Source organism: Populus trichocarpa, chromosome 11, assembly GCF_000002775.5.
Source record: "Populus trichocarpa isolate Nisqually-1 chromosome 11, P.trichocarpa_v4.1, whole genome shotgun sequence".
Lineage (NCBI taxonomy): Eukaryota > Viridiplantae > Streptophyta > Magnoliopsida > Malpighiales > Salicaceae > Populus > Populus trichocarpa.
The window spans coordinates 13,320,984-13,333,051 of NC_037295.2; the positions used below are offsets into that span (position 1 = coordinate 13,320,984).

The following is a 12,068-nucleotide window of genomic DNA, read 5'->3' on the forward strand; positions in this document are numbered from 1 at the left end:
CCTATTTATTTGACAAGGGAGAAGGCCTATCAATATATTGTTTGAGAGGTTCAACAAAGTGAGTTGCGTGAGGTTAAAAAAATCATCTAGATTTTGACCATCAAACCTGTTATTTGAGAGGTCTAATATAGTGAGTTGTGTGAGGTTAAAAAAGCCATCTAGAATTTGACTATCAAACCTGTTATTTGAGAGGTCCAAGCAAGTGAGTTGTGTGATCTTAAAAAAACCATCTGGAATTTTACCAGAAAAATTATTGAAAGAAAGTGTCAAGGAATCTAGCTTCTTAAAGTTTTCAAGTGAGGATGAAATCTGACCATCAAATCTGTTGTTTGAGAGGTCCAACCAAGCAACTAGAGAGAGCTTCGAAAAGTCATTCAGAATTTTGCTAGTAAAATTATTGGCTGAGAGAAGCAGTGACTGAGATGCTTAAGGTTTTTAAGTGAGAATGGGAGATGACCTTGGAAATTGTTATGTGAGGGCTATAACATTGGCGTTTAAAGCATCGATAGAGATTTTATTGTTTCAATGGAGCCAGGTTCCTGAGTGGAAACCTAATATCGATGCATGGTTTAAGCGATTTCCGGTCGGTGTTAACTTTTAATTTCCAACTTATTTTTAATAAATTATTTTTATAATTTTATATCTTGTACTATTTTTATTTTATATGAATTATTTATATACATAGAACAAATTTGAGTGGGATAGGGCGAACAACAATGTTATAAGGAGGGTATGAGAGAATCACGCTGCAACTAGGTAACATCGAAAATAATATTTATTTTTGTTTTATAATTTTATATTCTAAATTCTAATTTGTTACTATGGAAGTAGGTTGCATGATTTTGGTATGACACCTAAAAAAAAAAAGACATGCGAGGGATAACGGTCTTGAAGGATGGAATGAGGTGGCGGTTTGGCGGGAATTCAAACCGCCATTCATATCGGGGGAAATATGGACAGCATATATTGAGCACGTGACCTCAGAGCGGTTCTCACGGTGTTCCCGGTCCGGCACCAACAACCAGAACCGGCAAATTCATGATTCGGTGACCACGCACACTGAAGGATCCGTCCCATTCAGCGCACATGCAAAGCGGATGGTAAGATTAATTTTAATGAAATATATCATTAATTAATTTGTCGTTCCTTATAATATATTTAACTTGCAACCTATTTTTTCCTTACAGGCTGCATCTCTTGGACGTGAGCCGAGTCCAATGGAGCTGTTTGTAGAGACGTATGTGCGGAGTCAAGACCGCCAAAAGGGGGTGCAGTAGTTCGTGGACAACTGTGCTTAGCACTTCGTGGTATGTTCGTTCATTCATTTTATTTTGTAAGTTATTATTTTCTTGAATTGAATATGATGATTTTTTTCTAAATTTTCAGGAGACCTATAATAGCCGGTTGAGGGAGAGATATGGGAACAATCTTTCGACCCATCCAGATTTCGATCCAGATTTGTGGATGGAGGTAGTATCGTCTGGTGGACCCGAAAAAAATCAGGTCTACGGGCTCTCCAACACTACGGCCGAAAACTTGCGTTCGGCCCGTAGTGTCTCAACAGTTGAGAGTTCTCCATCAGTATCGAGCACCCAGTTTGAGGAGTTCATTGCCTTGAAGCAGCAATATCAACAACTCTCGACGAATTATGATAAGCTCCGTCAAATAGTCATGGAGATGAGATCAAAGATGGGTGATGATACATGTGCAGCTCCTTTTTGGCCGTACGGTCCCGGGAACAACTAGCCTCCTCCTCCTCCTCCAGCTCCGCCGCTATTCTAGTTTAATTTTGTTTTTTAAACACATTAAATTTGTAATGAATATTTGGATGAATATTATTTAACATTATTTTTAAATTTTTAATGTTTAATCCAATTTTATTTGTTTATTAAGATTTTTTACTATTAATAAATTATTTTTTATATATATTTTAAAAACATACCGACGGATTTACCGACGGATAAGTTCCGTTGGTATTTCACAGAGAGTTGCCAAACAATTACCACCCATGCCATAATTACCGACGAAATATTTTAGTCGGTGTTTACCATAACTATTACCGACGGACTATCCGTCGGTACTTACCATTGAAATTTCAGACGGGTGTAGTCCGTCGATAATGTTCTGGCGGGAAATTTTTTTTACCGCGCGTATCCATCTGTAAGACCGTCGGTGGGTGGTTTTTTTTATTTGCGACGGAAAGGGGAATTATTGACGATTAGTATACCGACAGACTAAAGCTGTCAGTAATAATTTTACCAACGAAGTTCATGCCTTACACCGACGGAATTATTCCGTCGGTAAAACTGTTTAATGGTGTAGTGAGAGAGGTACACACCATCTTCAGCACGTGGGGTCTAAAAATAAGTAACAATAATATCCATCAATGATTCCTAAGTGTAAATGAACCTCCACTAGTCATTACATTTTGGTGTCAAATTGGGATATTAAGTTAATTGTTCTTTTATGCTTTACATTTCTATTAAAAAAAGGTAAATCAATAATCATAAATAATTAGAAAAATCATGGCATTTAAACAAGTTGTCCATATATATATATATATATATATATATATATATATAAGGGAAGCACTTTAAAAAATTAATAAAATATTATGTTTATATAGCAACATACTCAAGATAAATTAACATTTATAGGTCTTTGTCCAACCTTTAGTTCAAAAAAGGACACCTAGTATCACTATATTTTGCTTCTAAATAGGTAAACTATCAATAGTCACTATTTAGACTCATGATTGGAGTATAAAATATCATTCAACAAAAATGCAAGTGATATCTCACCATATGATAAATGAACCTTCATTGATCTTTGTCCATAAACTTTGGATACATAAACAAATGTTTAGTACCATAACCCTCTAAGGATTAGGGTTGGGTTTATTCAGCCCTATATAAACCCATCTAGTTCTTCACTAATGTCACCTGAAAAGATTGTCTCTAGTTACGGGTGATAGTATCTTCTCTTTAATATAACCAACTTCTTATCAAAAACTCTAAAAAACTAGATAGAGTTCTTAGTAAATATAATACTAGGTGGCGACTGCTTCACATTTCATTCCCTCTTCAGACCTTTTTTCTCCTTTTTCAACGTACAAATTTAAAAGAAAAGAGCAACCATTGTGATGTCGAGTGCGACACAAAGCATATGTGCGAGCATGTGTGCGACACAAACATGCACTAAAGCTATCAGACAAAGAGTCTGATGTCGCTTAAGTGATAGCTATTGATGCATGGACACATGGTGATCTTATGTATAAATTTTACATCATAAATTAGTTGGATAATATGCTTTATTATGTGTATAGTTTCATTGTAAGTTCTAAGAAGCTACGAGAATCCATGGAGCAGAAATACAAGGATGAGGATGTCAGTTTGAAAAAGAAATCATAGTCAACAAATTTCTTGATTTCAAAATGGATGATTCAAAAACAGTTGTAAGCCAAGTCCAAAAGTTACAACTCATCCTATATGATATTTATAAAGAGGAGATGGTTCTAAGTGAGTCTTTATAAGTGATTGTTATTATTAAGATGTTAATATCATATTGAAATGACTTTAAGAACTATTTTAAACATAAGCAAAAAGATATGAGAGTTGAATCTCATTTTAAAATTAAGGATAGATGATGACAATAAGTTGTTTGAAAAGAGAGCAAGCAACTCCTCAATGACCCCTGTAAAAAATATGGTTGAACACATGGAAAAATTCCATAAGAAGAAGAAAAAAAAAACTCATTACTAAGAGCAAATGCATTATCAAAAATTTCAATGGAAAATACTTTATTTGTAACAAGAATATTGGACATCTGGCTAAAGATCGCATAAATAAGTTTTTGTAAGAAAACCCGAAGAGAAGGGTTGCCCAAGAGAGTGATAAATTTGTAATCACAAAAAGTAAAATGTTTGTAAAAAATGGGTATTTATAGTGGCCTCTTAAAATAAATTTTATGCCAATTGTAATCAAGGATGAGAATAATAATAAGATTGATTTTTTTTTCCTTGAACCTTGTGATATATGATATGAAAGGTTGAGACATTTAAATTATAATTATATAAAAAGATTAATTAATCTTAAATTATTACCAACTATAATTTTTTTAACAAAAAATGATAAATGTGAAATATGTGTAGAATTAATCAAAATCCATAAAGACTTATATTATAATTCTTATTTTGACCCTTAGGGGTGAGCATGCTTATTTACAGCAGATAACTGATAATCTTGAACTTATTTGTTTTAGTTTCTCGTTCATGGGTGTTCTAAACTTTTACGTGAGTGTTCAGAGCTAGAGAAAGGGAGTCTACGGAGTTTTCCTAACTGACAGCTATCACATAGATGTTCAATTTTTATTGCTCCTATAACATCAATCAATCTTTATTTTTTAATAACTGCAACGCTGAAACTTGAGGGTGTCCTAAATGTTGATGCCAAATATCTGCTGATCTAGATTTAAAAATATCTGCTGATCTAGATTTAAAACGATGAGAAATATAAAGTTTTGGTGAGTTGTGAAGAACATAAAGATCACCCTTTCGTCATCTTGTGATCACTAGTTGTCCAGTTGCTCGTTTCTTGACACAGAAATCAATATCAGAAAATTCACAATTAACTGGAAATTGAGTAGTTAGTTGACTTATTGAGAGTAGATTCTTTTTCAAGTCAGGGACAAACAGAACATTCTTGAGAGGTAAAGCAGTATTCTTTTGTTTAACAAGAGTATCACCAATACCAAGAATTGGTAGGGAAGATCCATTGCCTATAATTATATAATCTGTACCATAATATTCACGAATATTAAACAACATACCTGGCTGTCCTGTCATGTGGTTTGATGCTCATATGTCTGATGTCCATTCAATTTCTGCTACTGTGTTATCAAGAGTAAGTGCAGCAAGAGCTTGCAGGATATCATCATGTTTTTGTAGTCTTCATGGGCACCCACCAGCAGATTTTGGTAACATGTCCTATGGGGCCACAATACTGACATTTTTCATTTCGGTAGAGATTTCTTTCCACTAGAGTCATACGACGCTCTCCTAATGGAGGAGGACGTCGTTGTTGTGGAGCATCAACATGCCGGTTTTGACCTTCATCTCGAGTTTGTTGTGCCTAAAAACCTCTTCCATAAGATGAAAATTTTTGAAAGTTATTACGATACCTATAAGAAAGGTGGTGATGTTGTTGTTGGTGTCTATAGAATGCTAACTGAGGGATGAATGATGACGCTGATGCATCTGACTGACTGGAAAACCAGCTACGTCTTTCATTAAGATTTTTGAGTTGTGAGATCGATTCTGTATATGATGGTCTTGGAGGCTTTAGCATATAGTAGTTGTAAAATTTTCATATTGAGGTCCAAGACTCGTGACAAGGTAGAAGACTTTTTCTTTATCAGGGACAAGTTTTCCAATGGCAACAAGGCTATCACACAATCCTTTAAATTTTTAAATATGCTCACCTATGGTTTTGTCATCCTCTTTACGAAAATATGTTAACTGTTGACGCAGTGTGAATTCACGTTCTTGTGAATCTTGTGCATATGCATTTTTGAATGCTTCCCAAACAGCATAGGCTGTGTCAAGTCCTATAACAAGACTTAATGTTTTCTCAGAGAGTGTTCCAATGATCCACCCTCGCAGAAGGCGATCTGCTTTCCTCTAAGCAATAAAGGCTTCTGTTAGTTTGGGTTCAAGTTTTTCTCCAGGTGTGATGTTACTGCCATCTGGTGTGATGTATTGGATGCGTGCAGGGTCTTCATTGGTGAGATGGCCAACTAAGTCTTGGCTTTTTGCAAAAGCCAAAGCTTGCTCTCGCCACAGGGGATAATATTTTAGGCTTAGTTTGAGAGTAATGAAATTTTCAATATTTAGAGACAATGAGGACATTATCTTTTACTTGTATGCTCACACAAGCTCTGATACTATAAAAAAAAAAAGTGAAGACGTGAGTAGAACAATTTGTTCTAATGGTTTTTTGTTTGTTTGTTTACTGAAACATTAACATACAATTTTTTAACATACATTACATTACCATAAGCAGAGTATTTAAAGTTTACTGAAGATGACATATACAAGGATTCAAAGAGCTAGCGAGCTAAGGATTATCTAGATCACCATGAACAAGGACATGAGGCAGCTTCCATGCATTGGCAGTTCTGACTTGGAATCACAGAGTCCCTTTTAATTTCGGATGAATCACAACAGTCTCCTTATCTTGTTAGACTACCATTCTGACTTGAATTTGTTACCCTTGAAGACATCTTTATCTCCTGACTTTTCTCCATTAAACACGGCAGTTTTGTAGAACAATATGGGCAGCATCGTAAGGGGCATTGTGAGAGAATTCTGCTTTATTACCCCACTAGCTTGGGCACCCTTATCTCTCCACTGAACTCTCACAAAGCTTGTTGTCAGATTATGTTGTGCAAACAAGATACACAATAGGTCTGTATTTTGTGAATGGATTCGTAAGCTCTTCGTGTCCTTTTGGAGAAAAAGCAAAAAGGTTCTTGGTAACCGCCGTAGATAAGGCGGGTGGGGGGGGGGGGGGGAAGAAAGGAAAAGAAGATGAAAACAAGAGAGGGAGAATAAGGAATTTAGGGTTTTTGTGTTTTTTTTTCTTTTGCAATGGCCTCCCCTAGGTTTTCTTGTAATGTCTTTTTTCTTGCTAGTGCATGCACTGGGTCTGTATTTATAGTACAGAAATCTCATTGCATATAAAAAACTAAGTTACAAACAAATTCATTCTTTTCTTTGAAATTTAAATTTGATTAAGAATCAAATTAAAAAAAAGATAACTATCATTATCTTAATAATAAGAAAATAACAAAACACATTGTAGTTCCTAGTTTTCCCACGAGTTGAAAAATTATATTTTTCATCGAAATAAATCCTTAATTTTTTAATTTTAAATTTTAATCACTGTAAAATTAAATCGAAAACCAACGGGCTAAAAATTGAGTTATAATAATGTGGTTGTCTTGTGGTAAAAGTAATAATCCAAGATGTTTGAATCAAGAATTGGAAAAATTGTTTAAAAGTATACATGTGATTGTCGATAACTTATGATGTCTTAGATACAGAGGTAACTCTATAAAAATTTTGATAGGAATTTTAGTAGAGGACTAGTTGATAAGCATTAATACTATTTTGAAAAGGAATGTGGTTATATATATATATATATATATATTACAAAAAATTAACATAGTTTTCCATGAACCATGACTTCTTATAAAAAATTAACCTTAATTGAAAAGAGGGGACATTACACTTTTCTTTCTATTGAAAACATGGTATCTAAGCTACATTTATGAAATTCTTGACCTCTTGATTTTCCCCTATTGTTGTATATTTTTTTCTTTTCTTAAAGACTTTGAATCCTATAAAAAAAAAACCAAGATCATTCTTTCTTTAATATATTAAGAGAAACATATTGTATATTGTTTATGTGTGATTATAATAATAATAAAAAGAATAGAGCGATCTGAAAATTTTACAACTTCTCCAAATAATAATTTGGAGATCCATCCAATTTTGATCAAACACTTCGATTGGAGTCGGACGTGGTCTAATTGAGTTGAAACTTTGTACGCGAGTTCACGACATGAGGTTCTATAGTATGAATGGTGGAGATTGAAACATAATTGATGTTTTTGGCAATGAACAATAATTTTTATTTTATGATTCACACAAAAAGAAGAAAAACTTATATTTGTTATTTTATGATTAATTTGGTTATCTCCAATTAGAGAGAGAGATAGAGTGATCAACAATGGATATGGATTCATCAAAATATTATGAGAATTTTATTTATATTGCCAAGCTGTCTAGGAAAGTTGAGTGGTATAATGAAATGATGAAGACAATGAAGAAAGTGCCAAAACTTGACGTTGAATTAACAATTAAGAAAAGATAATTACTCCATTTGTTTTCATATGGTATAAAGAAAATAAATTGATGAGACTTTTTGTAAAAAAATTGGGTGATGATAATTTTTTTCATTTAAGATTGGGTTGAATTTTTTTATTAAAAGCAAGTTTGTTTTTGTATTTGAAAAATGCTTTTAAAAAAATTTGAAATTTTTTTATTTTTTTTTACTTCAAATTAATATTTTTATTTTTTTCCTCTTGAATTTTTTTTCCTTTTTTGTTATGTAATTATTTTTTCATACGGTAAAGAGAAAATAAATTGTTGGGACTTTTTTTATATTATATAAAAGTTAGGTGATGATAATTTTTTTCATTTGAGGTTGCGTTGAATTTTCTTATTAAAGCATGTTTGTTTTTGCGTTTCAAAAATGCTTTAAAAATATTTTGAATTTTTTTTCCTTTAATTCAAATTAATATTTTTGTATTATTTTTTATGTGATTAAAAGTGGCGTAGGTTCCCAAAACTTTGAATTTTCCAAAAAAAAAAGTGACTACAGGCCTCATATAAAGCTGAGGCATTGATTAATATAGCACAGTGGAAGAAGATTATTGGGTTTGGCTCGACAGCCAAACCCAAAGTTTTTTAGTAAAAAAATGATACTGGGTTGTTGGGTCCTACTGCCATAATGACCCAATAGCGTTAGGTTTGGCTACCCAACAAGACCCAATACTTTAATTTTTTTTTCTCTTATTTAATTTTTTTCATACGGTAAAGAAAAATAAATTGATGGGACTTTTTTTATGTTATACAAAAGTTGGGTGATGATTATTGTTTTTCATTTGAGGTTGTGTTGAATTTCTTTATTCAAGCATATTTGTTTTTGCGTTTCAAAAATGCTTTAAATTTTTTTTATTTTTTCTTTAATTCAAATTAATATTTTTTGATGTTTTTGTATTATTTTGTTGTGATGATATAAAAAATCAATGTTAAAAAATAAAAAAAATATTATCTCAATATATCTTTTAAAAAATATATTTGAAAAAATAATTGTTACGTAATAATATAATAACTAGCATAGTGGCCCGCACTCCGCAGCAGGTCAATGACAATTTGTTTTTTCAAATGTAAAAATGTTTGAGCTGGGTTAAAAGCACAAAATATATTTTAACCATCATCATCTTCAAATAAAGTATTTTCTACAGTAGCACCATAAATAGTGCATAACAGAGCAGCGCCTAATACACTGGCATCTAATTTCTTTCCCTTTAATTTTTTTTCCTTTTAAGATATTTTCAATTTTATGTTTTTTCCTCTTGAATTTTTTTTTCTTCTCTTTTGTAATTTTGTTTTTCATATTGTAAAGAAGAAATAAATTGATGAGACTTAAAAAATAACTTTATGAAATATTTTAAGATGGTCATTAAAAAAATTTGAAAGACTAAAGAAAAAAAAAACAAAACGCACAATTAAGAAGGCATAAAAAACTTTATTTTAACTCCTGAAGTTTCAGTTTACATAGTATTTGGTCCCTGCAATCTCTTATTTTTATATATTATTTCTAAACTTTATTTTTACCATACTTACTCCCTGAGTTCTGTGAGACGAGAAAGAAAGTCATATGAAAAAAAGAGAAGGAGAGAGAAAGTGGTTGAAAAGTCACATCTTAGCCATAAAAATATCAATTTTGATGTCAATAAATATTTTTAAAAGAATAGAGTTCATATACACCATTATGACTTACTACATGGTGCCACCACCTCACTATCACAATTTTACCACCGCGCAACTACTACTAGTTCACAACATAGAATTATTATCTATTAATTTTGGAAGTTTTGCAAATTAACCTTTTTCATACACAAGTTTATGCAAAGCAAAGCAAATTCAAACACATTAAATGATGCTAACATAACTTTGTGATGATAAAATTGAAAAACAATAAATTTTGATAATAAAAAAGGCATTGTTGAAGAAATAATATCATATATAGTTCATTATCTTTGATGCTACAATAAGTACAAGAAAATTGTTGTTCAAGAATTAAGACAACTTAACACCTAAGAGGAGGTGTTAATTTGATGTAACATAAGACTATACAGATAATGCAAATTACTTCAAGTACAATAACTAACAATATAATTAAAGTATTCAAAGTAAAGAGATAATGTAAAGAATTTACTAACTCATTTTGAACATGATTTGACAAGCTTACATTCATACCTCAACTACTAAACCATACTTGAGTATTGTATTCATTTGCGAGTCCAAGATCAAAAGTATAATAGCCACTTGATGAATCTACACCAAAATTTTTACATTACTTGAAGTTATTCTCTCTCCAAGATCTTTTGCATTTGAAGATATGTCATCTTTAAGATTTTTTTTCCTTAGTGAAATTACCTCACAAATACTAAGAGTTTTTGTCTAACTCCCAAAGGTTTATCACAACTATCTCTCTTAATAGAATGAATAATATAATTGAAGTTCTAATATCTCTATATCTCACAAGATAACACCTATATGATTTCAAGGTGTTTAAGTGTAGCGAGAATGAGATTGAATACTCTTGTGCTAGATTATAAAGGTTTAATAGCCAATATTGAATGATGAAATTGGAAAATAAATTATTCGATTTAAAAAGAAAAAAAGACCTAAGTCAACATAGCTAATTTGCAAAACTCGCAACCTGGATCATGAGATCATGATAACCCTATAGAAATCAAATAAAAAAAATTAAAATCAATTTTCAATCAACTCAATTTTGAATGATGAAGCTGAAAAAGAATTAATTTAAAAATAAATAAAAAATGACATGAGTCAAAAGGACTAACCTGCAAAACTCATGACCCGATAATGTATAATATCAAGAATGAAAATGTAGAAGAGTGTTTATGGTAATTCCATGTTATCGAGGGAAATAATGTTGTAATTCATTACAATATATCGATTTCAGTCATAATAGGTTGTATGGCCAGATAAGTCCGTTCCTTTGTAATTCATTACATTATATCGATTTCAGTCATAACAGGTTTTCTTAGAATGATAATCTTTAATTTTTGATCCATTTTAATATTGTTCCTTATTTTAATTATATATTTATAGGCTATATATATCTATTTGATCACAAAATAGTTTTAACCACCAATCACTACTAATTAATTTCTAAGTATTACACAAAGCATGGCTAATTAGGACTACAATTCTTAATAAAAACACACAAATTAAACTAAAAACAAAGAAAGGAAAAAAAAAAAGGAACACAAGTAGCTAGCCAGGAAGATGATCCCCTCCTTTTGACAGCTGTCATTATAGTCCTTGTCCACAGGTCCTTAATTTCTTGAATCTCTTACAAGAAAAAAAGAGCAAGCAATGCTAAACTGAAGATTTTTTAGATTTCCTAGTCGAAATTCAGGAAGCTAAATATAACTGTAACAACACATTCACATAGAAAATATATAAGATTTAATGGGCGAAGAAAGAATTCACAGTTTTTATTCTTTGAAAATAAAATATATGATAGTTATTTTTTTTAGAGGTTTACACGAATTTTAAATAAATTATAAAATCCTACCCTATTACAAAACAACTATAAATCTGACAGCATGCAAGAAGTGAAAAAAAAAATCTAAATAAAACAAAAGGTCCTGAAATACCTAGAAAAAATAATAAAATTATTATATATAAACCTAATATAGAAATCCTTTTTTAAAATAAATTCATGAATATTAAATGAGCATAAATTATCTATTTTTTTAATTTTAACAATATTTTTTTACATGTTTTTCTCATATTAATTTTTTTCCTATCACATATAATTAAATTATTGAGTAATGATTTTTTATGTTTATAAAACTTTTATTTAAAACAATGCTTTTTATATATAAAAAAAACATGTTTTCATCAAAATCAAAATAAGACATAATCACCTCGTTAGTGGTTTTGCTTATAATTTATTATATTATTATGATTTCGGTAAAATCATTAACTTACAATGACATAAATCTATCTATTAAAAAAAATTACAAACACACGACGTAAAAAAAAAAAAAAGCAGCTACACTAGCCTGGAAGATGATCCCCTCTTCTTGACTGCTGCCATTATTGACCTAATCCACAAAGCAAGTTAATTAACTAAACTGGTGATGGATCATGGAATAAAATATTTGCGCTATTAGTTAAA

At 31.1% G+C, this 12,068-nt stretch overlaps 1 protein-coding gene across 5 annotated transcripts in view; it reads right to left on the minus strand.

Annotated features, from left to right (window-relative positions):
• LOC18103348 (receptor-like protein Cf-9 homolog) overlaps positions 1-12,068 on the minus strand; it is a 67,060-nt gene that overhangs the window by 38,652 nt on the left and 16,340 nt on the right. For 2 of the 5 annotated variants that reach the window (XM_006377668.3, XM_052445261.1), the window contains exon 3: positions 11,826-11,994. The exons of the other annotated variants lie outside the window; for them this stretch is intronic. The gene's annotated coding sequence lies outside the window, so the exon portion shown is untranslated. Of the gene's footprint in view, positions 1-11,825; positions 11,995-12,068 lie in introns of those variants that run through there. 5 annotated transcript variants of the gene reach the window in all.